Source organism: Triticum urartu, chromosome 2A, assembly GCF_056163025.1.
Source record: "Triticum urartu cultivar PI428250 chromosome 2A, HENAU_Tu73, whole genome shotgun sequence".
In the NCBI taxonomy this organism is placed as follows: domain Eukaryota; kingdom Viridiplantae; phylum Streptophyta; class Magnoliopsida; order Poales; family Poaceae; genus Triticum; species Triticum urartu.
Window position 1 is genome coordinate 446,275,512 of NC_141874.1, and position 17,511 is coordinate 446,293,022.

The window sequence follows — 17,511 nt, forward strand, 5'->3', positions numbered from 1 at the left end:
ATTGGCTTCGTGATGGACATTGCCGGTCATCCACTCCAGGGCCCAAGTCTTCGGATCTCTGTTGTATCCTTTGATGTGGAGGGTGGCATAGAATTGCAGCAGAAGCTCTTCATTCCAGTGCTCTTCATAAATTAGAAACTGCAGCAGACCCACTTGCTTGAAGCAATCCAACGCTTCCTCTAAACAGGGCAGACCAGCAATGGCTTCAACATCAAGGCGCTTGTGCGGGAAGATGCGACTTTGGTTGTATAGGATGCATGAATAGTAGCTGCGCTGAGGATAGCTCCAGAACCTATCTGATGAAATCCTTTCCCTTGAATAAGGGTTCTTGGAGCTGTTGAAGAATGTATTATCTGCCTTGAAGCTATTGGTGTTAAACGAGCCAGGTGCTGATGCAGGATCTGGGAACCTCGGCAGCCTTGGGACTGGCTTCTGGACATGAGGCATGTGCTCAACATGGTAATCAAATTGAGGACCTACAGCAGACTCAGGAATAGAAGTGTCTGGATCAGTAGCTTCGCTGTCTTCTGAAGCTTTTGGTGGGGAGGGCTCCACATTGGCTTCAGTGTTGGTTGTGGCAGCCTCAATATTTTCAGCCTCCGCTTGACTAGCTGGAGGGTCGGTCACAAGCATGTTCTCCTGGAGAACTGCTTCTTGGTGGAGCAGAGGAGTGGGCTCTTGTGGTGCTTCTTCTGAGGCTGATGCAGCCGGAATGTCTTCAGCATAGACTTGAGGCCTTGGACCTTTGCGAAGCCTGCGGAACGCAGACGACGCCTGTGGGATTGGAGCAGGCTGGGCCTCATAGTCTTCTTCCTCTTGAGGGCGATCCGCCCATGAAGCATCCTGTGCAATTGGCGTCAGTGGACGACCAATGCTGATGAGTTCGCTGTGTTCTAATTGAGGAAGGGCTGCATCATCTTCTACATTGTCACGATGACCAATGTCTTCAGCAGCGATGGGATCAGCTGCTGGAATGTCTTCAGGAACAGGAGCCTCTGTGGAAGCAGGCTCATGCACCGTCAGTTGACGTTCTGCGTCAGGGTGAACCATAGAAATAGGTTCAACTATCAAGGGGTCTGTGGGAGCAGCCCGAGATTTCTTGGTCTTTCTCTTTTTCTTGCTGAGGGCAGTAGGAGAGGCTTCAGAGCTTTTCCTCTTCCTGGCTTCAGCCTCAGCAGTTCTTGTCTTCTTGAGCTCTGAAGCTGTTGACCGGCTCTTTGGCTTTGAGCCAGTTGTTGCAGTTGGGAAGACAAGCGGAACTGCTTCCTGCCTTGGTGCCTCTGGTTCAGCTGGAACATTCTTCTTCTTTTTCTTTGCGGCCATCTTGGGGTCGATGCCAGGACTCCCAAGTGCCTTGCGCTTCTTAGCCTCATTGTAGGCTTGCACACATCTGTCCGCCAGAGACTTCATTCGCTCCCGCGAACCTAGAGCTTCTGCATGCTTCTTCAGAAAGTTTTCCTTTAGTTCGTGCAACATGATCTTGAAGCTCTTCACTTCTTGCACGCTGAGCTTGGCCATATGCTTCTTGAACTGAGCCTTTTCATGATCAATTTTCTGCTTCAGTTCAACAATGCGCCGGGCAATTGCAAGTTCTGAAGCAATAGCGCCTTGGAAGGCGACGCTGAGGCCAACGGGCAGCTGCAGATCTTCGAAGCTGATGTTTGGTGTGGCAAACCATTCGTCGATGAAGTTGTGGATGATGGCGACATCAAAGAGAGGCAAATTGTTGAAGATTTCAGCTTCTTCTTTGCTCTTGATGAGCTGCTCGAGAGCGTCATCTCCAAGATCTTCATCACTTGACAGATCAATGGCTTCGCTGCGCAGAATGGCAGCAGCTGTGAGCTCTTTGCCGGTGTGTGGCTGAGGCATCTTGGCCTTCTGGGGCTTGGAGACGCGGGATACGTCTTCACACTGCAGACTGTCTTCAGGAGGTGCAGTTCCCAATGGCTTCGCCCTTGAGATTTTCGGTGAAGGGGCCGGCTTTGAAGCTTTTGGCTTCTTTGACTGCTTTGGCTTCGGTACAGCAGGAGCTTCATTAGACTCAGAGTCAGCTGGAGGGTCATTCACGGCATTCCCTTGGACTAAGATGCGGGTGATGAGGCCCTCAAGGTTGGCATACGGACCGATGATATTGGGTTCTGCATCGCGTGTGCCATCTGCCCTTGGTGCTGAGGGACCAGGGTTGAAGTCTAACCCAAATTTCTTCTTGTTCTGCTTCGCTGATTGTTGGGAAAACTGGAAGTTGCGCTTGAACAGATTGTCGTCACGACACCAAAGTAGTGACAACGGATGTGCATCATCAGGCTGTGGCCCACGAACCATGCATGGATAGAAGCTTTGGGCAATAGCTTCATCTCTGGACCTGGGTACAAGGTTCTTGTATAAGATGTCTCCCCACGGTCTTTTTATGGCACTTTTCTCAGCATACTCTTGGGTTGTGAAGCGGTATTTGAACCATTGTTCTGCCCAATAGCGTCGAATCCATTGGATTCGGGTCTTGCGCTGCCCATAATTCTCTTCAGGATCTGTTTTATACATTTCTGCCAGGTCATCAGGCAGATCTTTGGATGTTCCTCCACATCTCTGTCTGCCCCCTTCCTTGCTGCTGTTTCTGAAGCCATAAAACTTAACTTGGAAGGCTTCAAGATGTTCAAAGGCTTCAAAGGCTTTCTTTTGCTGGACCAACAGGAACTGGCTTCAGGAGAATTTATGTGATGCTGTAAGAACTCTGCAAATGAATGCAGACTATGAGAACCAAAGGATTCTCCCACGGACATGTACCTGTGACAGCATTAAGGTGCGAGGGAAGGAGAAGAGGTCATATGCATTCTCAGAAGGTTTTGAAGATTAATCAGTTTAGAAGACATTGACCTCATCGTGCGAAGACATTCACTCATAGATAAGAAGTTGGTTCCAGATTTGTACGAACCCACAGATCGGTACAAGTGAGGAATCTAACTACTCCATGAAGCACAAGTGAATATACTAGGCATGTTATGAGATGCAGATTGAGAGATCTAACTTGTGTGAAGAGAAACTTCTTATGGTAGAAAGTGACAGAACCATGAGATCAAAAGGGGCTGTAAAAAGAAGTTTTATTTACCACACTTGGAACTGCTAGATGGAGTGGGAGATGATGCCGAGCAGTTCAATCCTCCATGCCCTAACTTGGCGACAGAAGACACCTACGGCGACGGCGGAGAGGACGATGTCCACGATCGGCGTGAAGACGGCGTCGGAGAGGTTGCGGCAGCGAAGCGCTTCATCGCCGGCGTCGTCGAGAGCTAGCGGTGGCGCTAGGGTTCGTGCGAGGGTGGAAGAAGGAGATAATGACCGCGGTAAGTGTGAATTTATAGGCGCAGGGGCGGCACTGTGCTATTACACAGGTGCCCCTGGCGATTCGCATCTGAGGAACGCGTGGCTAGTTTGCGGAAGTTTGGGGTTTGTTCCACGTCCCACGCACGCCTGGATTGTCGGGCGGTCGTTCCTGCTTCTCCGGATTTTATGTGGAGGAATGAGCATTGAAAACGGACTTTATGGTTGTCTCTATATCTTCTGCTGACAAGGACTCAGTGAAGACATTCGACAGTTTCAATAGAATGCATATGACTTGGAGAGATAGAGTTTGAGATAGAAAGCATAGAGAGGTTGGGGTCCGATCACATTCACTTAGTTCAAAAGATTCAACACAAAGATATAGCTATAAGTGAATGCTGTAGAGGACAGAACACTAGCATATATACATCAACATAGTGAAGATAATCATGAAAATATGTTGAGTTCGAAGCCAAACCAAATGTGAAGACATTGCAAGATAACGCCATGAGTGAAACACTTCAAAATAGAACGTTTGGTGGTGGCGTTACCCACCGTATAGGAAGTATTAGACCCAGACACGGCGCACAATTATCGTGGCGCTCCGAAGTCAAATTCCACGTTAATGTATTCACACTTAGAATGTATGTCTTCATTAATTGAAGATATACTTTACTTTGTGTGTTGCACATCTAAGTCATCATATGCATAAGTGTTAGGATGTGTGCCTGATCACAGGACATTTGAGGATTCCAGGATATTTAGCTCACACCGTAACTTGCAAAACCTCTTCTCATCCAAGGGCTTGGTGAAGATATCTGCCAATTGCTCTTCAGTGTTGACGTGTATGATATCAATGTCTTCCTTCACAACATGATCTCTGAGAAAGTGATGACGAATTTCAATGTGCTTTGTCTTCGAGTGCTGAACTGGGTTGTTGGCAATCTTGATGGCGCTTTCGTTGTCGCAGTAAAGTGGCACTTGCTTCAGATGAATGCCATAGTCCTTGAGTGTTTGCTTCATCCACAGAAGCTGAGCGCAGCAAGATCCAGCAGCAATGTATTCAGATTCAGCAGTGGAGAGAGATACACAGTTCTGCTTCTTTAAAGACCAACAGACAAGTGATCGTCCCAGAAAGTGACATGTGCCTGATGTACACTTGCGATCAACTTTGTCACCAGCATAATCAGCATCCGAAAATCCAACCAAATCAAACTCTGAGCCCTTTGGATAGCATAATCCTAGAGTTGGGGTGTGAGACAAATATCGAAGAATTCGCTTCACAGCTAAGTGATGCGACTCCTTTGGTGCCGCTTGAAATCGAGCACACATGCAAACACTAAGCATAATATCTGGCCTAGATGCACATAGATAAAGTAAAGAACCAATCATGGAGCGGTATACCTTTTGATCGAACTCTTTACCATTGTCGTCAGGACCCAGATGATGTTTGGCTGGCATTGGAGCTGTGAAGCCTTTGCAGTCTTGCATACCGAACTTCTTCAGGCAATCTTTGAGATACTTCTCTTGAGATATGAAGATGCCATTGTGTTATTGTCGTATTTGAAGACCAAGGAAGAACTTCAGCTCCCCCATCATGGACATCTGATATTGCTCTTGCATCATATATCCAAACTCTTCACTGTACTTCTGATTGGTGCAGCCGAAGATAATGTCATCCACATATATTTGGCACACAAACAGTTCACCATCATATGTCTTCGTGAAAAGAGTGGGATCTAGGGAACCAGGTATGAAGCCTTTGCTCTTCAGGAAGTATTTGAGTGTGTCATACCAGGCCCTAGGGGCTTGTTTGAGGCCATACAGTGCCTTGTTGAGCTTGTATACCATGTCAGGATGTTTTGGATTTTCAAAGCCAGGCGGTTGTGCAACATACACTTCTTGTTCAATCTTGCCATTGAGAAAGGCACTCTTCACATCCATTTGATATAGAAGTATGTTATGATGATTTGCATAGGCCAGCAGTATGCGTATGGCTTCAATCCTAGCCACAGGAGCAAATGTTTCATCGAATTCAATGCCTTCCACTTGAGTATATCCTTGAGCAACGAGACGAGCTTTGTTTCTGACAACTTGACCATGCTCATCTTGCTTGTTGCGGTATATCCATTTGGTGCCTATTATATTGTGCTTCCGTGGATCAGGATGCTTAACCAGTTCCCATACATTATTTAGCTCAAACTGTTGAAGCTCTTCTTACATAGCTTGAATCCATTCAGGTTCCATGAAGGCTTCTTCAACTTTCTTGGGTTCTGATATTGAGACGAATGCGAAGTGCCCACAGAAATTTGCTAGCTGAGTTTCCCTTGAACGAGTGAGTGGACCTGGTGCATTGATGTTGTCAATTATTCTGTCAATCTGCACTTCGTTGGCAACACGAGGATGTACAGGGCAAAGACTTTGCTCTTGCTGATCTGTGTTGTTGTTGGGAGGAATGTCTTCAGGCTGAGCATTGTCTTCATGTTGATCAGGTGCTGAGATGATAAGTTCTTCTTTAGGATGAGCTTCAGAAGGTATAATCTCTCCAGTTCCCATTAGCTTGATTGATTCACTAGCTGGAATTTCATCTAGCACATTTGGCAGTTGCTCTCTTTGTGAACCATTTGTCTCATCGAACCGCACATCCACTGTTTCAACCACTTTGTAATGAAAGAGATTGAAGACTCTGTAGGAGTGCGAATCCTTTCCATATCCAAGCATAAAACCCTCATGTGCTTTTGGTGCAAACTTTGAGGTGTGGTGTGGGTCCTTGATCCAGCACCTTGCGCCAAATACTCTGAAGTAACTGACATTTGGCTTCTTGCCAGTTAGGAGTTCATAAGATGTCTTGTTCAGAAGCATGTGAAGATAAACACGATTGATTGTATGGCATGCAGTGTCAATGGCTTCAGTCCAGAATTTTCTTGGAATCTTGTATTCATCTAGCATCGTTCTGGCCATCTCAATGAGTGTTCTGTTCTTGCGTTCAACGACGCCATTCTGCTGTGGCATGTACGAAGCTGAGAATTCATGTGTGATGCCCAAGGTATCAAGATATGTATCAAGGCCAGTGTTCTTGAATTCAGTGCCATTGTCACTTCTGATGTGCTTTATCTTGGCGCCAAAATTGTTCATAGCACGATTGGCGAAGCGTGTGAAAGACATCCTGCACTTCAGTCTTGTAAAGAATTATGTGCACCCAAGTATATCTAGAATAATCATCAACAATAACGAAGCCATAGAGGCAAGCAGTAGTAGTAAAAGTTGAGTAGTGAGTGGGACCAAAAAGATCCATGTGAAGCAGTTCGAAGGGTCGAGTAGTGGTCATGATTGTCTTCGAGGGATGTTTTGCCCTCGTCATCTTCCCTGCTTCACAGGCACCGCATAAGTGATCTTTCTTGAACTTGACGCCCTCGATGCCTATGACATGTTTCTTCTTCGCAAGGGTGTGGAGGTTCCTCATGCCGGCATGCCCAAGCCTCTGATGCCAAAGCCAGCATTCTGAAGCTTTTGCAAGAAGACATACTGCAAGTTGTGGCCCTGCTGAGAAATCTACCACATACAAATCATCTTTCCGATACCCTTCAAACACTAGAGACTTGTCAGATTCCATTAGTACAAGGCAACGGTATTTTCCAAACATTACAATCATGTTCAAATCGCAAAGAATTGAGACAGACATTAAGTTGAAGCCAAGGGATTCAACAAGCATGACTTTATCCATGTGTTGATCCCTTGAGATTGCAACTCTACCTAGACCCAATACCTTATTTTACCAGTGTCAGCAAATGTGATGTGACTCTTGTCGGATGGACGTAAGGTTGAGTCCATAAGAAGACTTCTTTTGCCAGTCATGTGATTTGTACACCCACTGTCAATAATCCATTCTGAAGACTTTGAAGACGCTGGTGTCGTACCCTACAGTGCAGTTAGGGGGATAGGCTTCACGAAGAGAATTGTGAAGCAAAAACATTTGACGAACCAGTGGGTTATGAAAACTTAGATCCAGATTAGGACTAATAGGGAGAGTAGCATGCGATTCAGGAACGAAGTACATAATGATGCCATTCGGGCATTTTATCTTGCGCCCTACAAGATTTTTAAGGTCCCCAGCAATAGCGTCAGAAGATTTAGTTTTTCTGCTGGAGACCTTTCCCTGCAAAAGAGAGTTAAGCTTTCTTAACCACCCACATCTTCAAGGGTGGCTTAGAAGCAATAAGTCTAAGTGCAGCATCTGAGAATTTTGGCTTTGAAGCCTTAGCAAACAGTCTTGCAGGTGGACAACAGTACTCATAAGAATAAGCAGAATAATTTTTGGTCATATGAACATGACGGTTTGATGAACCGCTCTCATATTCATATGCGTGAGTATGGTTTCCCTGCAAAACATTTGCGTTAGTGTGACTCAGGTGAGTCCTCTGTTTGTATGAAGCCTTTGGACCGTATGAATCCTTTGGTCTGAGGTTTGTCTTCTTCAAGTGAGGTGTCATGAAGACATTCACAGGAAGATTTTCCAGACACTTTTTCGGAACCCAGATCTTCTTCATAGGCGGTCCATTCCTGCAGTTAGTACCAATGTACCTAGCAAACACTTCACCATTCTGATTCTTAAACAGTATATAGTTTGCATCAAAGGATTCATCAATGATAATGGGGTTAGCACAAGCGAAGCCAGATAAATTGGATGGATCTGCTGAAGGTTCCTTTGCAGCAACCCACTTGGTTTTGGGGTACTGCTCAGGTTTCTAGTAAGATCCATCTGCATTTATTTTCCTTACGAACCCAACACCCTCTTTCCTAGGGTTTCGGTTCAGAATCTGCTTCTTGAGGACATCACATAATGTCTGATGTCCTTTAAGACTTTTGTACATCCCTGTTTCAAGCAATGTCTTCAACCTAGCATTCTCATTAGCAATAGCAGTGGTATCCTCAGTAGAGGGGTTAGTTACCACATCAACAGTTGAAGATATTGCAACAGCAGTAGCAGTGGAACATTCAGCAACAGAAGTAGCATTATCACGCTCAATGCATTTAAGACATGGTGGTTCAAATCCTTCCTGAGCGGAAGTGATCTGTTCGGCGCGAAGTGACTCGTTTTCCTTTTGAAGATCTTCATGAGCCGCTCTCAATTTCTCAAGTTCTTGCTTCCTTTGAAGATAATCATAGGAAAGCTTTTCATGAGTTGTTGAGAGAGTATCATGACGATCTTCAAGTTCCTGATACTTAACGTGAAGATTTTTTATGTCTTCAATTAAGGATTCAGATCGAGTCATTTCAGCACCCAACAGATCATCGCTTCTGTCTAACAGTTTTTGAATATGTTCCATGGCTTTCCGTTGTTCAGTTGCAATTTTAGCAAATGTTTTGTAACTGGGTTTTGAATCACAATCAGAGTCATCGTCACTAGATGTTTGATAGTGAGTAGTGCGTTTGTTTACCTTGGCACCGCGTGCCATGAAGCAGTAGGTAGGAGTGGAGTAGTCCTTGTCATTTGCATCGGTGTTGGTGATGAAATCATTGTCTTCAGTGTTGAAGATGGACTTGGCGACGTATGCTGTAGCCAGACTTGCAATGCCAGAATCAGACTCCTCCTCAGACTCCACCTCTGCCTCCTCAGAAGCGGACTCCTCCTCTGAATCCATTTCCTTGCCAACAAACGCACGTGCCTTGCCAAATGAGCTCTTCTTGTGTGATGAAGACTTTGAGGAAGACTTGGAATAAGACTTTGTGTATTTCTTCTTCTTCTTGTCGTCAGAGTCATATTCCTTGCTCTTCTTCTTCTTTCTGTTCTCATTGTCCCACTGTGGACACTCAGAGATGAAGTGTCCAGTTTTCTTGCACTTGTGGCATGTTTCCTTCTTGTAGTCATGAGCAGAAGCTTCATCATTCCTTGAGCTTGATCGTGAAGACTTTCTGAAGCCTTTCTTCTTGGTGAATTTTTGGAACTTCTTCACTAGCATTGCAAGTTCCCTTCCAATGTCTTTAGGATCATCAGAACTGCTGTCAGATTCTTCTTCAGATGAGGAAACAGCTTTTGCCTTCAAGGCACGAGTTCACCCATAGTTTGGACCGTAGATATCTCTTTTCTCAGAAAGCTGAAACTCATGTGTGTTGAGCCTCTCAAGTATGTCAGATGGATCGAGTGTCTTGAAATCAGAACGTTCTTGAATCATCAGGGCTAGGATGTCAAACGAACTATCAAGTGATCTCAGCAGCGTCTTGACGACTTCATGTTTGGTGATCTCAGTAGCGCCGAGGGCTTGAAGCTCATTTGTGATGTCAGCGAGTCTGTCAAATGTGTGCTGGACATTCTCATTGTCATTTCGCTTGAAGCGGTTGAAGAGATTGCGAAGGACACTGATTCTTTGATCTCTCTGGGTTGAGATGCCTTCATTGACCTTGGAGAGCCAGTCCCAGACCAGCTTGGATGTCTTCAAAGCACTCACACGGCCATACTGTCCTTTGGTCAGATGACCACAGATGATGTTCTTGGCAGTAGAGTCCAGTTGAACGAATTTCTTGACATCAGCAGCAGTGACACCTTCTCCAGCCTTGGGAACGCCGTTCTCGACGACATACCATAGGTCGACGTCAATGGCTTCAAGATGCATACGCATCTTATTCTTCCAGTAGGGATATTCAGTTCCATCGAAGACGGGGCACGTAGCGGAGACTTTAATTATCCCTGCAGTCGACATAGCTAAAACTCCAGGTGGTTAAACCGAATCACACAGAACAAGGGAGCACCTCGCTCTGATACCAATTGAAAGTGCGTTATATCGACTAGAGGGGGGGTGAATAGGCGATTTTTATGAAAGTCTTCAAAACGTGGAAGTTATGAAGACAAACAGTAGAGATATGCCTATTACTATGCAGCGGAAGTTAGACTACACTAGGCAAGCCATGGTCAAGTATCAACAGAGTGAAAGCACAATGACAAATAGCTGTAGTGTAATTAGGATCAGGTAGGAAGATACTATGAAGCCAAACAGATCATACACTCACGTTGTGAAGACAAAAGATAGAACAGACACGCAATGACTTCACAATGAGTGATCGGTAAGTAAAAGGAAGTGAAGATGAAACCAGTGACTCGTTGAAGACAATGATGTGTTGGACCAGTTCCAGTTGTTGTGACAACTGTACGTCTGGTTGGAGCGGCTAGGTATTTAAACCTTAGGACACACAGTCCCGGACACCCAGTCCTGAACACGCAGCTCAGGACACCAAGTCCTCACCGTATTCTCCTTGAGCTAAGGTCACATAGTCCTCGCCCAATCACTCTGGTAAGTCTTCAAGGTAGACTCCCAAACCTTCACAGACTTCGTTCACTGGCAATCCACAATGTCTCTTGGATGCTCTGAACGCGACGCCTAACCGTCTGGGGATGCACAGTCCTCGAGTGTAATAAGTCTTCAGATCACACAGACAAGAAGACTTAAGTGATGCCCAATGTTCTCTGGCTCTGGGTGGTTAGGGATTTATCCTCGCAAGGAATTCTCTCTCTCAAAGGCTTCGAGGTGGGTTGCTCTCAAACGACAAAAGCCGTGCACTGAAATCTGAGCAGCCAACCGTTTATGGTTGTGGGGGGTGGGCTATTTATAGCCACTTGGCAACCCGACCTGATTTGTCCGAAATGACCCTGGGTCACTAAGGAACTGACACGTGTCTCAACGGTCAGATTTCAAACTCTCATGGCAACTTTACTTGGGCTACAAGCAAAGCTGACTTGTCCGGCTCTGGACAAGATTCGCTCTCATTGTCTTCACTCGAAGACATAGGTTTTTGGTTTAGGCATCACTTAAGTCATTCTGACTGGTTCTCCTGGACCCCACTTAACAGTACGGTGGTTCCTATGACTCAACACAAAAGAAAAAGAACTACGAAAGATCTAAGTCTTCGAGCTCCATAGGCTTCATAACGTGCCTTCTTTTGTCATAGTCTTCAATGTGAATATCTTCATATACCACCTTTGACTTCAATGTCTTCATACATTTTTAGGGGTCCTCTCTAGTAGTAAAACCGAATCAATGAGGGACTTCTACCTGTGTTATCCTGCAATTCTCACAAACACATTAGTCCCTCAACTAGGTTTGTCGTCAATACTCCAAAACCAACTAGGGGTGGCACTAGATGCACTTACAGTAACCACCACAAGAACTTACCATCGCGATCCTCACTAGATCACATCCAAAACAACCATAGTGATCCTCACAAGATAACCAACTTTTGAATGTGCCATCTCGATGTTATTAGGTGTGCCGGTTAATTATATTTGTTGACCCATGGTGTGACCTACTATGAACTATGTCCATAACCGAGGACGCAGCTATCGATAGATTATACACTCTACAGAGGTTAGTGCATTGTACCCACACCACGGAATTCATGGCCTCATGCTCCCATTCGGGTGGACCAACGACATTCCGACAAAACCAATCTATTGCATGACACTCTCCCGGCCACTATGACAAACTCTCCTTTGGGCTAAGTCCTGGGTGGCCCCGATGTTGGGTTTCGTAGTAATTTCAAAAAAATTCCTATGCGCACGCAAGATCATGTGATGCATAGCAACGAGAGGGAAGAGTATTGTCTACGTACCCACGCAGACCGACTGCGGAAGCGTTGACACAACATAGAGGAAGTAGTCGTACGTCTTCACGATCCAACCGATCAAGCACCGAAACCACGGCACCTCCGAGTTCGAGCACACGTTCAGCTCGATGACGATCCCCGGACTCCGATCTAGCAAAGTGTCGGGGAAGAGTTCCGTCAGCACGACGGCGTGGTGACGATCTTGATGTACTACAGCAGCAGGGCTTCGCCTAAACTCCGCTACAGTATTATCGAGGAATATGGTGGCTGAGGGCACCGCACACGGCTAAGGAATAGATCACGTGGATCAACTTGTGTGTTTCTGGGGTGCCTCTGCCTCAGTATATAAAGGAGCCAAGGGGGAGGGGGGCGCCGGCCAGGAGGAGGGCGCAGGAGGAGTCCTACTCCTTCCGGGAGTAGGACTCCCCCCCCCCAATCCTAGTTGGACTAGGATTCCCCGAGGGGGAAAGAGAGAGAAGGGGGGCCGGCCACCTCTCCTAGTCCTAATAGGACTAGGGGGAGGGGGGAGGCGCGCGGCCACCTTGGGCTGCCCCTTTCTCCTTTCCACTAAGGCCCATCTAGGCCCATATGGTTCCCGGGGGGTTATGGTAACCTCCCGGTACTCCGGTAAAATCCCGATTTCACTCGGAACACTTCCGATATCCAAACATAGGCTTCCAATATATCAATCTTTACGTCTCGACCATTTCGAGACTCCTCGTCATGTCCGTGATCACATCCGGGACTCCGAACAACCTTCGGTACATCAAAATGCATAAACTCATAATATAACTGTCATCGTAACCTTAAGCGTGCGGACCCTATGGGTTCGAGAACAATGTAGACATGACCAAGACATGTCTCCGGTCAATAACCAATAGCGGGACCTAGATGCCCATATTGGCTCCTACATATTCTACGAAGATCTTTATTGGTCAGACCGCATAACAACATACGTTGTTCCCTTTGTCATCGGTATGTTACTTGCCCGAGATTCGATCGTCGGTAAACAATACCTAGTTCAATCTCGTTACCGGCAAGTCTCTTTACTCGTTCTGTAATACATCATCTCGCAACTAACTCATTAGTTGCAATGCTTGCAAGGCTTATGTGATGTGCATTACCGAGAGGGCCCAGAGATACCTCTCCGACAATCGGAGTGACAAAACCTAATCTCGAAATACGCCAACCCAACATGTACCTTTGGAGACACCTGTAGTTCTCCTTTATAATCACCCAGTTACGTTGTGACGTTTGGTAGTACCCAAAGTGTTCCTCCGGTAAACGGGAGTTGCATAATCTCATAGTTATAGGAACATGTATAAGTCATGAAGAAAGCAATAGCAACATACTAAACGATCGGGTGCTAAGCTAATGGAATGGGTCATGTCAATCAGATCATTCAACTAATGATGTGACCTCGTTAATCAAATAACAACACTTTGTTCATGGTTAGGAAACATAACCATCTTTGATTAACGAGCTAGTCAAGTAGAGGCATACTAGTGACACTAAGTTTGTCTACCTTCAGTCTCCCACTTGCACTAGAGTCAATAATCTAGATTACACCGTAATGATTCTAACACCCATGGAGCCTTGGTGCTGATCATGTTTTGCTCGTGGAAGAGGCTTAGTCAATGGGTCTGCAACATTCAGATCCGTATGTATCTTGCAAATCTCTATGTCTCCCACCTGGACTAGATCCCGGATGGAATTGAAGCGTCTCTTGATGTGTTTGGTTCTCTTGTGAAATCTGGATTCCTTTGCCAAGGCAATTGCACCAGTATTGTCACAAAAGATTTTCATTGGACCCAATGCACTAGGTATGACACCTAGATCGGATATGAACTCCTTCATCCAGACTCCTTCGTTCGCTGCTTCCGAAGCAGCTATGTACTCCGCTTCACATGTAGATCCCTCTACGACGCTTTGTTTAGAACTGCACCAACTGACAGCTCCACCGTTTAATGTAAACACGTATCCGGTTTGCGATTTAGAATCGTCCGGATCATAGTCAAAGCTTGCATCAACGTAACCATTTACGACGAGCTCTTTGTCACCTCCATATATGAGAAACATATCCTTAGTCCTTTTCAGGTATTTCAGGATGTTCTTGACCGCTGTCCAGTGATCCACTCCTGGATTACTTTGGTACCTCCCTGCTAGACTTATAGCAAGGCACACATCAGGTCTGGTACACAGCATTGCATACATGATAGATCCTATCACTGATGCATAGGGAACATCTTTCATATTCTCTCTATCTTCTGCAGTGGTCGGGCATTGAGTCTTACTCAATTTCACACCTTGTAACACAGGCAAGAATCCTTTCTTTGCTTGATCCATTTTGAACTTTTTCAAAATTTTGTCAAGGTATGTTGTTTGTGAAAGTCCAATTAAGCGTCTTGATCTATCTCTATAGATCTTTATGCCTAATATGTAAGCAGCTTCACCGAGGTCTTTCATTGAAAAACTCTTATTCAAGTATCCCTTTATGCTATCCAGAAATTCTATATCATTTCCAATTAGTAATATGTCATCCACATATGATATCAGAAATGCTACAGAGCTCCCACTCACTTTCTTGTAAATACAGGCTTCTCCGAAAGTCTGTATAAAACCAAATGCTTTGATCACACTATCAAAGCGTTTATTCCAACTCCGAGAGGCTTGCACCAGTCCATAAATGGATCGCTGGAGCTTGCACACTTTGTTAGCTCCCTTTGGATCGACAAAACCTTCCGGTTGCATCATATACAACTCTTCTTCCAGAAATCCATTTAGGAATGCAGTTTTGACATCCATCTGCCAAATTTCATAATCATAAAATGCAGCAATTGCTAACATGATTCGGACAGACTTAAGCATCGCTACGGGTGAGAAGGTCTCATCGTAGTCAATCCCTTGAACTTGCCGAAAACCTTTCGCGACAAGTCGAGCTTTGTAGACAGTGATATTACCGTCAGCGTCAGTCTTCTTCTTGAAGATCCATTTATTCTCAATTGCTTGCCGATCATCGGGCAAGTCAACCAAAGTCCATACTTTGTTCTCATACATGGATCCCATCTCAGATTTCATGGCTTCAAGCCACTTTGCGGAATCTGGGCTCACCATCACTTCTTCATAGTTCGTAGGTTCATCATGATCTAGTAGCATGACTTCCAGAACAGGATTACCATACCACTCTGGCGCGGATCTCACTCTGGTTGATCTATGAGGTTCAGTAGTATCTTGATCTGAAGTTTCATGATCATTATCATTAACTTCCTCACTAACTGGTGTAGGTGTCACTGGAACAGTTTTCTGTGAAGTACTAGTTTCCAGTAAGGGAGCAGGTACAGTTACCTCGTCAAGTTCTACTTTCCTCCCACTCACTTCTTTCGAGAGAAACTCCTTCTCTAGAAAATTTCCGAATTTAGCAACAAAAGTCTTGCCTTCGGATCTGTGATAGAAGGTGTATCCAATAGTTTCCTTTGGATATCCTATGAAGACACATTTCTCCGATTTGGGTTCGAGCTTATCAGGTTGAAGCTTTTTCACATAAGCATCGCAGCCCCAAACTTTCAGAAATGACAACTTTGGTTTCTTGCCAAACCACAGTTCATAAGGCGTCGTCTCAACGGATTTTGATGGTGCCCTATTTAACGTGAATGCTGCCGTCTCTAGAGCGTATCCCCAAAACGATAGCGGTAAATCAGTAAGAGACATCATAGATCGCACCATATCTAGTAAAGTACGATTACGACGTTCAGACACACCATTACGATGTGGTGTTCCGGGTGGCGTGAGTTGCGAAACTATTCCACAATTTTTCAAATGTACACCAAACTCGTAACTCAAATATTCTCCTCCATGATTAGATCGTAGAAACTTTATTTTCTTGTTACGATGATTTTCAACTTCACTATGAAATTCCTTGAACTTTTCAAATGTTTCAGATTTATGTTTCATTAAGTAGATATACCCATATCTGCTTAAATCATCTGTGAAGGTGAGAAAATAACGATATCCGCCACGAGCCTCAGTATTCATCGGACCACATACATCGGTATGTATGATTTCCAACAAATCTGTTGCTCTCTCCATAGTACCGGAGAACGGTGTTTTAGTCATCTTGCCCATGAGGCACGGTTCGCAAGTACCAAGTGATTCATAATCAAGTGGTTCCAAAAGTCCATCAGAATAGAGTTTCTTCATGCGCTTTACACCGATATGACCTAAACGGCAGTGCCACAAATAAGTTGCACTCTCATTATCAACTCTGCATCTTTTGGCTTCAACATTATGAATATGTGTGTTACTACTATCGAGATTCAACAAGAATAGACCACTCTTTAAGGGTGCATGACCATAAAAGATATTACTCATATAAATAGAACAACCATTATTCTCTGATTTAAATGAATAACCGTCTCGCATCAAACAAGATCCAGATATAATGTTCATGCTTAATGCTGGCACCAAATAACAATTATTTAGGTCTAATACTAATCCCGAAGGTAGATGTAGAGGTAGCGTGCCGACTGCGATCACATTGACTTTGGAACCGTTTCCCACGCGCATCGTCACCTCGTCCTTAACCAATCTTCGCTTGATCCGTAGTCCCTGTTTCGAGTTGCAAATATTAGCAACAGAACCAGTATCAAATACCCAGGTGCTACTGCGAGCATTAGTAAGGTACACATCAATAACATGTATATCACATATACCTTTGTTCACCTTGCCATCCTTCTTATCCGCCAAATACTTGGGGCAATTCCGCTTCCAGTGACCAGTCTGCTTGCATTAGAAGCACTCAGTTTCAGGCTTAGGTCCAGGTTTGGGTTTCTTCTCTTGAGTAGCAACTTGCTTGCCGCTCTTTTTGAAGTTTCCCTTCTTCTTCCCTTTGCCCTTTTTCTTGAAACTAGTGGTCTTGTTGACCATCAACACTTGATGCTCCTTCTTGATTTCTACCTCCGCAGCTTTCAACATCGCGAAGAGCTCGGGAATAGTCTTGTTCATCCCTTGCATATTATAGTTCATCATGAAGCTCTTGTAGCTTGGTGGCAGTGATTGAAGAATTCTGGCAATGATGCTATCAACTGGAAGATTAACTCCCAATTGAATCAAGTGATTATTATACCCAGACATTTTGAGTATATGCTCACTGACAGAACTGTTCTCCTCCATCTTGCAGCTATAGAACTTATTGGAGACTTCATATCTCTCAATTCGGGCATTTGCTTGAAATATTAACTTCAACTCCTGAAACATCTCATATGCTCCATGACGTTCAAAACGTCGTTGAAGTCCTGATTCTAAGCCGTAAAGCATGGCACACTGAACTATCGAGTAGTCATCAGCTTTGCTCTGCCAGACGTTCATAACATCCGGCGTTGCTCCTGCAGCAGGCCTGGCACCCAGCGGTGCTTCCAGGATGTAATTCTTCTGTGCAGCAATGAGGATAATCCTCAAGTTACGGACCCAGTCCGTGTAATTGCTACCATCATCTTTCAACTTTGCTTTCTCAAGGAACGCATTAAAATTCAACGGAACAACAGCACGAGCCATCTATCTACAATCAAACATAAACAAGCAAGATACTAATCAGGTACTAAGTTT